The 12,721-nt window shown below is 42.6% G+C and overlaps 1 long non-coding RNA gene across 1 annotated transcript in view; it reads left to right on the top strand.

Moving 5' to 3' along the window:
- Positions 1–12,373, top strand: part of LOC138726521 (uncharacterized) — a 185,316-nt gene extending 172,943 nt beyond the window's left edge. The window contains exons 2-3 of the long non-coding RNA XR_011338454.1: positions 5,776–5,853; positions 11,994–12,373. This is a non-coding gene — a long non-coding RNA (uncharacterized lncRNA). The remainder of the gene's footprint in view (positions 1–5,775; positions 5,854–11,993) is intronic.
- The last annotated feature ends 348 nt before the right edge of the window (positions 12,374–12,721 follow it).

Below are 12,721 nucleotides of genomic sequence, written 5' to 3'. Positions count from 1 at the left end.
GGCTGAAGAACATCAGTTACTCTTACACTTGCAGGTTATTCAGACAGCTTCAGCTCATGTTTTTCCTCTGGTCACGTACATGTGGAAGCACATAAGATGTAACAGAATGAAAGAAAAGTCTCCAAGTCTTAGGTAATGCCACTGACATGTAATGACAGCAAAAATCCAGTCTGCTTTCCCCTAAAAGCAGAGAAAGGTCTGTGACAACAAAGGAATACAGAAGTCCATGTAATTTAGAAGAGTATGTTACTTTGGGCAATATTTATCACAAATGAACAGGGATTTGCATGTAGGAGGACTTAGATACTCTATAACGCCACCAATTCCTCGGTCCCTTTGGAAGCCAGGATACTGAGCTGTATGAAGCTGTGACCATACATCACACCAGAGCCCTCAGTGCTGCTGCGATGGGACAGGGAAGGCAGAGGTGTTTTGCTTCCAGCACTGTCAAAAAGATGCTGCCATTTTATGCAACATTTAATTTCAACATATAACAGCATGTAACAGGTATATTGTCACCCCTTACTATTGTTCTACATTAATATTTCAGGAAAAATCTATTATTTTCTCACATAAACATCAACAAAGCAATAAACAAGGATTTTACATGGGCTGTGTAATGCCAAATCATTGAAAATGATTACACTTGACTTACTTCTCCACGTAAATCTTTCATAACAAGGTCAGAGCTTCAACTAGAATCAATCCATGCTGCACCCGTAAAGGACTTACATCACTTGTGGGCTGTAGACCAATTTTACCCCCATATTTTCCTCTGCGTAGCTTGCTCTGAATTTGAAAAACACATCTAGACACTGCTATGCATGGGAAAGGTGAGAGCAAATTGTTAAATAAGCTCAAGAACATGACGTTATAATTATTAATATTGTTGATGTGAGTTACAGATGTGCTGTCTTTGCCTGCAGGGCTGCTTTGAGCTCACATGCTTGAGAAACCCTTGGGTGAATCAGGGCTTAGCTTTAAACACTTTTGTAAACTGTTTTTGGTGCAGCTGTTCTATGAAAACTTCTGCTAGGGGTCAATGGGCAAAACTCACTGCGCTATCAGCTTTCTACACCACGCAGCCCGTTTTTAATTGGAAAACATCGGTTGCATTTTTGAATCCCACTTGTTCCTTTACCTGCCTTCTCCCATGAAGAAAACGTATTCGATTGTAATGCAAGGGCCACAGCAGGCTGCCGTTCACCCATCGCATCGCACCCTTCCTCTTTCTTCAGCAATCACAGCGTCCAGATGCCAAGCTGTTAGAATAGTTTTCTCGCTATAGCATCTGCCTCCAGATTGATCAAGCAGTTGTGTCGGAGTCAGTTATGTGGTTAAAGGGATAATGGACTGTCTGTGCTGCCTGCCCTTCCAGAATGCCAATGGCTTCCCACTTGCATCGCACAGTAATTTATGCACCTTTCCCAGTTGTTTGGAGCCTTCGCTGCATCCACCTCACCTCCTTCCAGTCTGCAGCAAGAAAGGGGAGCTCCCAGCCCATCGTGTTCCCCACTGCACCCAAGAATGCAGGGGACTATGGGGTTTTTGCTGGGTTCCCTGTTTAAACAAGAGCAGCACCGCTTATCTGCTGCTGCCACAACAGCCCCTGTATAATCGTGCTGCAGACATTTCCTCATGATGCTGGGCCACAGCAATTCAGCAACCTCCTAATATGAATATTTCAGTGTTTGCAGCTCTGAATAACATACAGATTGGGAAAAAAAAAAAAAAGCATCCTCTGCTTCCTTCCAGATCTTTTTCATAGTTTAGGGTCTAGGAAAAAGATGAATTAAAGCTAACAAACCAGAATCTGAGATTTTTTTTCCTCTAACCAGTATCGTGGAAGATTAAATATGATAAATTTATTGCATGTGAGGTAAGCATTCTGATTTTTATCTTCTCTCTGTGTGAAACCAATCTTCTCTGAAAGGACATTTGAATTAAAGACAAAGGGGACAGATGGGGAAGAGCATTAAAACTCGCAGTACAGGTGTGAAGCCATGAACCACTTGCTCCCAAACCCCACTGTGGTGTTTCTGCTGAGCTGCCACACCAATACTTCTTGAAAGATACAGGAAACAGTGTGTAAAACAGTGGAAAATCCAGAAAGATGACGTTCATGTTGTGCTGATTTCACTGTAGTGAAGCCACTCCGCATGCTTTCATATTGCCCTCCCAGATTTGTGGATAAAAGGACAATTTTCAGGCAGGAGAAAGCTGTGAGAGCACACGCTGCAATTCTTCCATGAAGTACATGTGTCCGTGTTTCCAAGGATCATGTTAGCTTAACAATAACAAAGCCTTAGGAGCTTACAGAATGTACCTCGTAATTTTTTTGATGTTAAACAGTTTCCTATCAAGCTGCAAATAGTGGTTCATACACTGTCCTGAGCGCACTCTCATTGCACATTCCTGTGATTTCAATTATTGATGCACTATTATTTCCTATTAATTTTTAAATATTCTGGGTTTGAATGTAAATCATTGTATGCTTCTGAATAGGTCATATACATTAATTATTGAACTTTAGTGAGAGTATCAGTATTTTTTTATACATACTTGAAACTTTTTTGCTAACAACCTCCCCAAACCACAGAGAGGAAGCTTTGGATTAGTACCACCTCTGGATATAACATGAGCCCATCTGTTCATGCATGCCGAGTCTTGTGCGCATATTGCCGGTTTTATGAAAAATAACAAAATTCCTAATTTCTATTTAGTACTGCTGCACCAGGAACCGACAACAGAATTTGGATGCTTATCATGGGACAGTGTGTGAGAAAGAGACTGGTGTTTAGAAACACTTCACATCTTATTGACTACAGGACCCAGAAAGAGATCAATATGTGCACATCTAGAGAAAGGTAGTGACTGAGAGCAGGAGGGAAACGACTCTGAAGTGGGGCATCCCAGATCATACTCTTGAAACATGGAGTGAGTTGAGAGGGGGAAAAGGGCATAGCAGCTCCAGTTCTGCCAACCTTACCCCTTCCAGAGCATTCCATTTTGTGTTGCACGTGGAACTGATTCTAAATATGTGTTTGTAATGCTAATGAAGGGAATTGATACTGACTGTCATAAACCATAGCAGCCTTTTAAATCAATGGAAAGAAAAGATGCCTTCATCTATTGCTGAGATAAATAGATCCTAGAATGATCACGCCATTCCATTCTGTTCTCTTCCACTCCATTCCTATCTGTACTTTTCCATCCCATCCCATCCCATTCTCCTCTGTTCTGCGTCACACACCTGCAGCGAATGGACTACAGAAGGAGGTTAGATATTTGGCTAAGAACAGTCCCATAATTTTTTAAGGTTCAAATTGGAAGCAGCCAGAATAAATTCCATATGAAATTTCGAAGGTCTTGGGCATGTGCAATTGTGTGTGGGACCAGCATGTTCAGGAGTGACAGGGTCCTCATATCACAGACAGGATCGATGTCATTTGTGATCAGCAGAACATTGCTTTAGTAGAGGTGAAACTGTTTTGTCCTCTTTGGAGCTTTAGCGTGCCCTTCCTGCCTGCCTCCCACCACACTGACTGCCCCACAGACCAAACCATTCCCCTCACCCTTAAATGCCTTTTTGCCCTTCTCTGGCATCCTATTGATGTAGCTCCCTTTTGTTCTCTTTCAAATCTTGGCCGTTTCTCCTTTTACTATTAATGGCTGGGTAAGAAGGGATATTTATGTACTTTTGCTCTGTGGCTCTGCTCCAGAAACCTGACTGAAGCCAATGAAATCACTTACATGTCTGAAATACAACGTAAACCGAGCAGCTTTTATGAATGATGATCTGTCTCTCTCTGCCACCCTTCCCCTTCATTATATGCTTGTCTTCTTTTATGCAGCCAGCTCTTCAGGAGACATATTTGTGGCATTTCATATGCTTGATAGTAATTGCAGGAGTAGTAAGAACAGTGATAATAATGTGGTATCCTAGGTTTCATTTTATGCTCATTTAAACTGGCATTTCTCTTCAATAAATCTCTGTAACTCAGTCTCTGAAACACTGTAGCGAGGGTCCTGAAACAGGAAAGCTCCCTGTCGCAAGCCCCAAGCAGTCAGCACCATCACAGCATTTTACATGAGCCCAGCACCGATCCTCAAAAGTCTTCAGCTTATTGTTGATGCAGCTGATGCTCAGATCTAACCCATATTGCGTCTTTTTAATTGTGCCATAGACAAATTGCAGTTAATATGTAAATAGAGACACACAGGCTTATCACATGTAGCTATCTGGGCTAGCAATCCAGCTTTACAAATCTGTCTCTTACAAAAGTCCCCCAAGCTACTTGCTTCCCATTTTATTTTCTTGTTGACTTTAGCTACCAAACTGCCAGCAGAATTCTGAGAACTGGGGTCTCTTTGTAACCCACCCCATCCAAAGGCACGGCAAATCCCATCTGCCTGGCTAACCAGCAAGACAGCTCATTGCTGGGTTCCTTTTACAAATGTCTATCTCTTCTTCCACCGTATTTTATATACGTATGTATAGATGTTTACAGATCTGTGTAACTAAATCATTACAGCATTAGGAAGAAACAAAGACTCAGAATAGTGGGAGCTTTCTTTAGTCACTGGCTGCAGAAACTACTGCCCAGAGCTCGTACATGTGCTGGTTCAAGTGTTTCTCATTTCTGCTGGGCTCACTGCCGTGACTCTGTAATCAGATGTCGGACCTCGTCAGGTTTTCTTTTTCACAGACCAACTGAGCAACCCCAAAATAAACCCCCCGAAAGACAGATTTTTTTTGCTGAGCAACTGCACCTGACATAAATCCTAAACCTGCAACTCTGTTCTTCACCCATCTGCAAGTGACAATGTTTACACGTTGTGGTGATCGTGGTGGGCACAGTGAGAGCCACCAGAGAGTGAAGGATGTAGGGAATGAATCCTGGGGACAGGCAGTGCCTGGCATTGGAAGGCAGACTGCATCCAGCCCTGCACACTTCCAGACCTACCGAGCACTGACTCTGAAAGTCAAATGAGCAAATTTATCTGATTGTTGTTATGGGCAAAAGCAGTGAGAGGTAGCAGTCAAAGCGAGAATTTAAATATGGGTCTCTGTAAAAGCTCCTTGCGTCTACAGATGGAAAACTCCTAAAAGGGTAAGCTGGGATATCCAGGAGCTTCAAATATCACTTCTTTATTTAGCTATAGCAGTGATATGCTTAGCTGAGTTGCTTTGTCTCTGCTTGGGGCTGACCTAAATCCGCCTGCCTCGATCTTGGTAGGAATTGGCCTTTCCCCAGTCACAGTCCCTGGAAAACCATGCTGGATTTGCAGACCACAGTCAGGAGTCAGTAACAGCCTTCCCTCTTCTCTCTGAGAGGCACAGTTGCAGAACACTGACTAACCAGGGCTTACCTCTCTTGTGTACATGCTTGAACAATGTTATCAATGGGGCCTTGAGCATCCAGATCCAGTGGGAGGTGTCCCTGCCCATGGCAGGGGGTTGGGACTGGATGGGCTTTGAGGTCCCTTCCAACCTAAGGTATTCAGTGATTCTACAATCAACAAGAAAAAAATGTTTAAGAAGTTTGAGTACGATATCCAGAAAAGTTAGATGATTCAGAATTTTCAAATATTTCTGAACACACACATTTCCATCTCTTTAAGCACCTCAGTAATCTCTTGAGCCATGCAGTGTCCATTTGTATGACCAATTTCCTTCAGCTTAGCTATGGACGCAGAGAGGAAAAGAAGAGATAGTCTTGAAAAATCCCTGATTCTATGTGTTAATGCTGGTTTATCTCTGCTTTTCCTCAGAGCCAGGTCCCAGACTGAAAGTTCCATGGATGTCTGTGAAGAATCCAAACGTAGCAGGCTTTCCCAGGGAGCATTATGGTAAGGTTGCTCCCCCCATCACCACCAAGTTTGTTGCCATTCTCACGTCTGTAAGAAACAGAATCTGTATGGAATGGTCCCCAGCCCACCTGGCGCTCCTGACCTGCAGTCTCTGATAACAAGACACCCAGGTGTAAGGCTGTGACACCCAGGCCGTTTTCGAGCTCTGAAATGGGATTTCCACAAACCCTTATTGAAACTCTGGCAAACCCAGTAGGAATCGCTCAAGACCAGGAAAAGCAGCAGCGAGAGCCAGTTCTTTTCAGGCTCCATCTAAACGGGATGAGGATGCTGCCATGCTGTTCCCACAACTGTGCTGATGTTCCCTTTGATGTTCTTATCATTCCAGTGGGCCTGAAGAGTTGCAGACTGACTGCAGCTTTCCTTCAGAAACATCCTTGTCCAGTTATGCCACATCCCGTGGAGGCCCCTGCAGAGCAGAGCCCGTGCCCGACTGTAGCTTCTTGCTCCGACCAGATACACAGCAAAGGGTTGTGTCAGGTAGAATGCTTGGATAGCTATTGTGCCACAGAGACAATTTGACCTTTTTGTTTTATACGCGGAGAATTATTCCAATAATTATTACATTTGTTAAGCTTTCATGGCTTAAACTTTTAAGTTATGAACTTCTTTCCAACCTGTGGCCCCATAGATCAGAAAGGCTGGAGTGCTTTAGCAGCTACGCAGAGCCTATCAGTAATTTTGAAGATTTATCACATTTGGAAAGAAACTCTTAAAATTACAGATAAAAATCATTCTCATCAATGCCTTTTTATACCAGCACCCTACTGGCTTTCTGCTGCACTAGGAAAATGGATCATTTTTGTGACAAAATGCAAAGCTGAACTATTGTGCTTCTCACTGTTAAGATGTTGGCAGGTCTGATGTGTGCTGGATTTGAAATATTTATTGTACTGCCAGAGCAATCCAAAATCAAACAGTTTTACAGCTAATTATTCCCACTAATTATATGCAAAAGGCATCCATTTCTCCTTCAGTGATACAGTGCACATATGGATCTTCTGCTAAGAATAATCAAGTTTACACACACACACTAAGGAGAGATGGAGCAACAAGATCCCCTCATCTTCTCCTTTTAAAACTGGACAACTTCTTTTGTGGATCAAGCTGTTATTGAATTAAAGCCCTTCTCTGAAATCACAGTGCTTTCTATAACATATGTGAGAATGCAGAAAGCAGTTTGGGAAGAGAGAGAGAAACCTGGAGGGGCTGGAAGAGATCCAAACCGACAGAGAACAATGAGTGGGCTTGCTGCTCTGTTGATCTTGGATTCTCCCCAAGTATCATTTTTTTCCAAGAGCCGCTGGTTTTTGTTGGGTTTTTTTTCCTCCTCCCCATTTCTTTTTCCTTCTTACAAGACAAGGACAGAGGAAAGACAGCAAGGCAGTGCCGTGATTTAAAGGAGGATAAACAGAAATGAAAAGAGAGGTGTTTATTAGTAGAGGAAAATGGTTTACAGCTGCATAAATGTAAAACCCATATCACATTGCACAGATGATGAAGCGTTAGGCTTTCCAAATGTACTTGTACAAGCACAATGTGGGTTGAATAGAAAGTTAGGGTCTGCTTACACAGACTGAGCACAGAATCATAGAGCACTTGACCCTCTGGAGCTTATCTAGCCCAGCCTCCCCGCTCCGAAGCAGGGTCAAAAGCAGGTTTCTTAGGGCCTCTTCAGTCTCATTTGAAAGCCTCCACATCCATGGTGCTGTGCAAGATGCATCTGAAGACCGGAAGGTTGCTGTCATCTTTGAGAAGTCCTGTCAGTCAGGGACCAGAAAAAGCAAGTGTTCAGCCCATCTTCAAAGATGAGGAGGGTCTGGGGAACGGCTGACATAAAGCCTCCACTCAGTCCCAGGCAAGGACTTTCTAGGCACATGATGGGCAAGAAGGTGACTGGTATCAGCCAGAAAGTATTTGCCAGGGCCAAACTCTGCATGACCCACCTGATTGCTGCCTTTAATGAAAGGACTCGCTTTGTGGTGCAGGGGTGAACAGCACATGCCTCTCACCTGGGTTTCAGCCGGGATCTCAGAAGTGGCCATCAGCATGGACACTCCTCAGCCAAACCAAGGAGATAAGAACTGGATAGGGCAGCTCCAAGGGGGAAAGCTGACTGTCCCACTGGATTCAAAGAGGTGGTGGGTTAAAGCAAGTCTACCAACGTTGTATGTGATACATGCTGGAGGCTTATACTCTTTTTGTATGAGCAACCTAGACAGCAGCATGGGATCCACCCCCAGCGAGCTCACAGGTCACACCAAATTGGATGGGCCAGTTCGTTTGCTGTGCAGGAGGGTGGGGTTGTCAGGCAGAGAGAGGTTGCCTGGCTGGAGAGTCGACAAAAATATAACTGAGCAAAAGCATAATTCTCAGCTTGGAACAGAATAATGCATGATGGAGTCTGACTAGCTAGAATCAGCTCTGGAAAAAAGGAATTTGGTCCTGCGGACCAAGGGTGACCATGAGCCAGCAGCACAAAGCTGGGGCAGCGACAGCTGAGTGAGAACAGGGTTGCAACATGGGGCACGATGCTGCTGCAAAGGACACAGCCAGGGAAGGGATCCTGATGAAGGGAGAGCTGATGAAGAGGACACTCTTGCACCTTGCAGATGAGACAGAAAACATTGCAGCACGACTAGGAGAGAGCTATGATGTGGCTTGGGAACTGCAGTACCTGACATTTAAAGACAAGTTGAAGAGAAGTCATTGCTTCACTGCAGAGAAGGTTGCATCTAACAACTGTCTTCAACTACCTAAGGGAGAGCTACGGAGAAGGTGGATCCAGATTCTCCTCAGCACGTGCAGTGCAAGGGCAGGAGGAGTTCCAAAGATACAAGGGAAGTTTTCCCACACTGCAGATGGTTAAAGAAGTAGAGCAGATTGTCCAGAAAGAGATCGTGGAATAACTACTCTTGATGATACTTGCCTCTGACTGGGAAAAGCCCTGACCTAGCACTCAGGCTGACCCTGTTCTGATGCATCATATGGAGTTTTACTGTCTGCCATGCCGGCTGTCTCCCTTGGCATTCTGAAGACATGGAGAATTATGCTTTAGAGGACTTACCAGCTCAATTCTTCCCCTGCAGTTTTGCTGCATTATATGTCTAATTGCCATCCACCCAACTTTTGAACTTTATTAATTTCATCCTTCCAAGATATGAAAGTTATGCTAAAGTGTCTCTAAAGCCCCATGGATTTAACAAAAGTTATGCTGATTAATGGAGACAATTACTTCTCTATTTAAAAAGTTACAGAAATGAACTAAAAAGAAATTATTTTACTTTCAGGTTCTAGTTCCCTGTTCACTTAATACATGTGCTGCTTCTCTGACAGGAGCTAAAACAATGAACAAGTCAAAAGAAAGATGTATTGTAGAGTGCTTCATCAGGGAAATGTATTTCAAGTTCCTTCATTGCTGAAGCTTTACACTCACTTTATGGGTGTGAGGACATCTGCCTTTTCAGACGTGCAGACTTACACCTGACATCCAAGATAAACAAATACCCTCTATCTGGAGTGTTTTGAAAACCAGATAGTGACTCAATCTCAAAAGGAAACCTACTTTGCTGTGTTTGCAGGGTAAGGCTGGAGAAACTGTTTAGAAATGATAATAAGACTGACCTTCTCCACAAGAGGAATGAACATACACATATGGTCCCCTACCACACACTTGAGTAATTCACCACCAGCAGCATCCTAATCTTCACACACTCTCCTGAAACACAAACTCACTGGTGTCTGCATGTTACAAGCAGAAACTAAGGCAGTGGAAACACTAAAAAAAAAATGTTGTGAGAACAAAAAGGCTGAAGAGCAGCCCCATGTGCTGCAGATGAGCTTCTCTTGCTGTAGTATCTCTCCCTGGGTTTCCAGCTGGACTACAGCCTCAGCCAACAAGGTAATCCATGCGGTTCTGGTGCATGAACAATGGCCATTTTAATAACATTATAAAAGTATTAGTGCGGCTTTAATTCAATCAGAACTGTTACTTGGCAAGGTAAAACACTCCCTCAAAACACTGCCAGAGAAGCTTAACTTTCCACTACAGTTCAAAGGAAGCAATTAGCTACTCATTATTTAATGGGTGACTACCAATGACCTGTGAGAATTATGATCCAGATCGGTATCAGCAGTGAGTGTAATGATTGCATCTTCCAGCCAGTGAAAGGGAGACATTGCCATATTCCATGAGGAAGCACCTCCCACTTGATGACAGCAATCAGGCATATAAATACACCACCACTGGATTTTATAATGCAAACATAGTCATCCCCACGTAGAATATTCAGTGTAAATGTCCTCAAATGCATAAAATGAAGCCGAGGGAACAAAACCATGCACGATTTGTTACACAGATCATGGAAGGGGGTTTTTCTCAGACAGACTCTGAGCACCATCTGGGAGACAAGTGTTCAGTTTTGCAACAGATTGGATAATTTTCATGCAGAATCTGGAGAAAAGCTCTAAATGCTTTAATAGATAGTCGATTTAACATGCTTTTAATCTTTGTTTTGTGTTGTCTTAAAGGCTATACATATGTATTGAATGACAGAACTAGTTATTAACTTATTATAGTGCTCATCCCTTTGTACAATTCGCTTTCTTTTCTTTTCTTCTCATTGTGTGTGTCTGTGTGCATGCAATATTTCACCTTACAGGGTTCGTTTTCACAGCACATGGTAATTAATCTTAGTAAAAGCCAAGCATCTACTGCATATGCATGCCATTTGATTGATTAGATTAAAAATGTAATGTTACAGTTCATACATTAGCAATATTTCAATATAACATATACTAAGGACTCTACTATCAATACTAAGAATACTTCAAGAACAACACAAATTAACACCTGAAGCATTAAGAATGACCTTGAGAGAATGAAATGCTTTACCTGGAACATGCTGCTCAAAATGTATTTAAACTGAGCACCATGTTTATGGGCTAAAAACGGCTGTAGATAGCACTGCCCTTCAGAATGGGAAAAATCCAGATAAAGAATTGCTTGCTTGGAGCATTTTAGAAGTGGCATGGTGTTTAGAAACACTGCATTCACTTTTAGGGTTTTTTAGTGGCATGCAAATAAATATACTTGCTACACAGCAGCAAAAAGCCATACAGCAGTACTTTTTCCAACCTTCCTGCACAAGTTAATAAAAATATTGGAAGACATAAACTAAGGATTCAATTTAAGGGCTAGAAACACAAAGACAAAACCAGAATGAGACTATAGATACTGTATGAAAAAGAAAAATAGAAAGCCATGCTGTATTACATGACATGGTTATGACAAAAGGAAATACCAGCCTTCATTTGGGTATCTGTTCTTCCATATCCAAAAGCAAAATTACATCAAAATACTTCTGCACTGATTGACTTGTAATGCAATCCGCAGCAGCGTCTCTGAACCTCAAGCAATGCTAATGCTTTCAAACCTGCTCTAAACTGGGTCAGCTGTATGGAGAAATCGTAAAATATGATGCCGTAATTCAATTTAGCCCTGTGTGAGAGCTGCACAATAGCAGGATTAAAGGAGCTGAAAATGAAGACAAGTGGTTCATTATTAACTCCTTCAATGTTTTTCCTTCTGCTTTTTCTGGAGCGTCCTTTATTTCTAGTTTAGAATCATAATTTCTGTGCCGTGATACAGTGGGTATGTCCTGTATTGCCTCTCCAGATGAGAACATTGAAGTTTTCCCAAAGGCATAATAAAGTTTATGAAGTCAGTCAGCATTCACTATTAATTTTACCCACATAGGTAACAAAATAAATTAGACAGAAACAGCAATATATAGTCATACTAAAGCTGTGGAGTGTATAAAATAGAGCCGAGTATTTTTTAAGAAAGGAAAAAAAGCTGCTGTTTAACTGGGCAAAGCCACATAAAACAAGTAATGCTAAAGCTGTGAAGAAGTGCTTGTATGCAGAGACTCCTGTTTGTTCCTTTTATCACGCAGCCATTTAAACAGCTGGTCTTTCTTGTACCGTGGTGATTTTATAGACACCTTTTCTTTATGCACCTGAAGAGGCCTTTTTTCCCTGGGATATTTGGTGATGTGTGTGCATGTGGGAATGTTTTGGATCAGCATGTGTAACCGCCACGAGCATCCTTCCCGCAGGCAGCCCCATCTCTGTCCCGGAGTACAACAATAGCTCTCCACGCCGATCATCACCAGAGCCAGTGTTCAATTCAGAGTCAACGTCAAAGCGAGTAACAATTGAACAGAAACCAGCCTGGAATGGTTTAAAGAGCTGGGTAAGCCTAGAGATATAAAAAATAAAATAAAAAACTCCTGCTCCAGGGGAGCAATTGTACTTTTGTGTATGAATCTTTAAAAACCTCCTCTGAATTCTTCTACTTTGAGAGCTTAGACAGCTTCAATTAAATTCAGTCTGGCCATCTAAAAATAAAGTTGATAATAGACACAAGCGTAGTGTTGCTTCTGCTATGGAAAACTGTCTCTCTTCCAAACTGTAATATCTTGGATAGCACTCAATTTTGAACTTCATCTTATTCTTAATTGGCAGAAGATCGATGCAAAATTCTATTTGGCACTTAGTACTTGTGCTTAAATTGCAGGACGGTGTGGTCCAGAATGGGTGGTTTGGTTTTGGCTCCCAGTCACTCAGTGGAAGGGACCTGCTGGAGCTCCTCCGCCTCTGCCTTTGCAGCCACGACATGAGGCCAGAGTGATGTGCTCAGTCACTGAATGTTGTTCTGGAAAGCAGTCTGAGGTCCCTTGTGTGTGTCTATGTGTGTGTATGTGTCTGCACATGGGGCACTTTCCACACTTCGAGCTGCAGTTGCTTGGCCGACCCACGAAAAAGATTAAAAACTGACATGGGA

The sequence above is a fragment of the Phaenicophaeus curvirostris genome, chromosome 14, assembly GCF_032191515.1.
Source record: "Phaenicophaeus curvirostris isolate KB17595 chromosome 14, BPBGC_Pcur_1.0, whole genome shotgun sequence".
Classification (NCBI taxonomy): Eukaryota; Metazoa; Chordata; class Aves; order Cuculiformes; family Cuculidae; genus Phaenicophaeus; species Phaenicophaeus curvirostris.
Note: the sequence above shows the minus strand (reverse complement) of the source record. Positions and strands in the feature narration are given on the sequence as shown.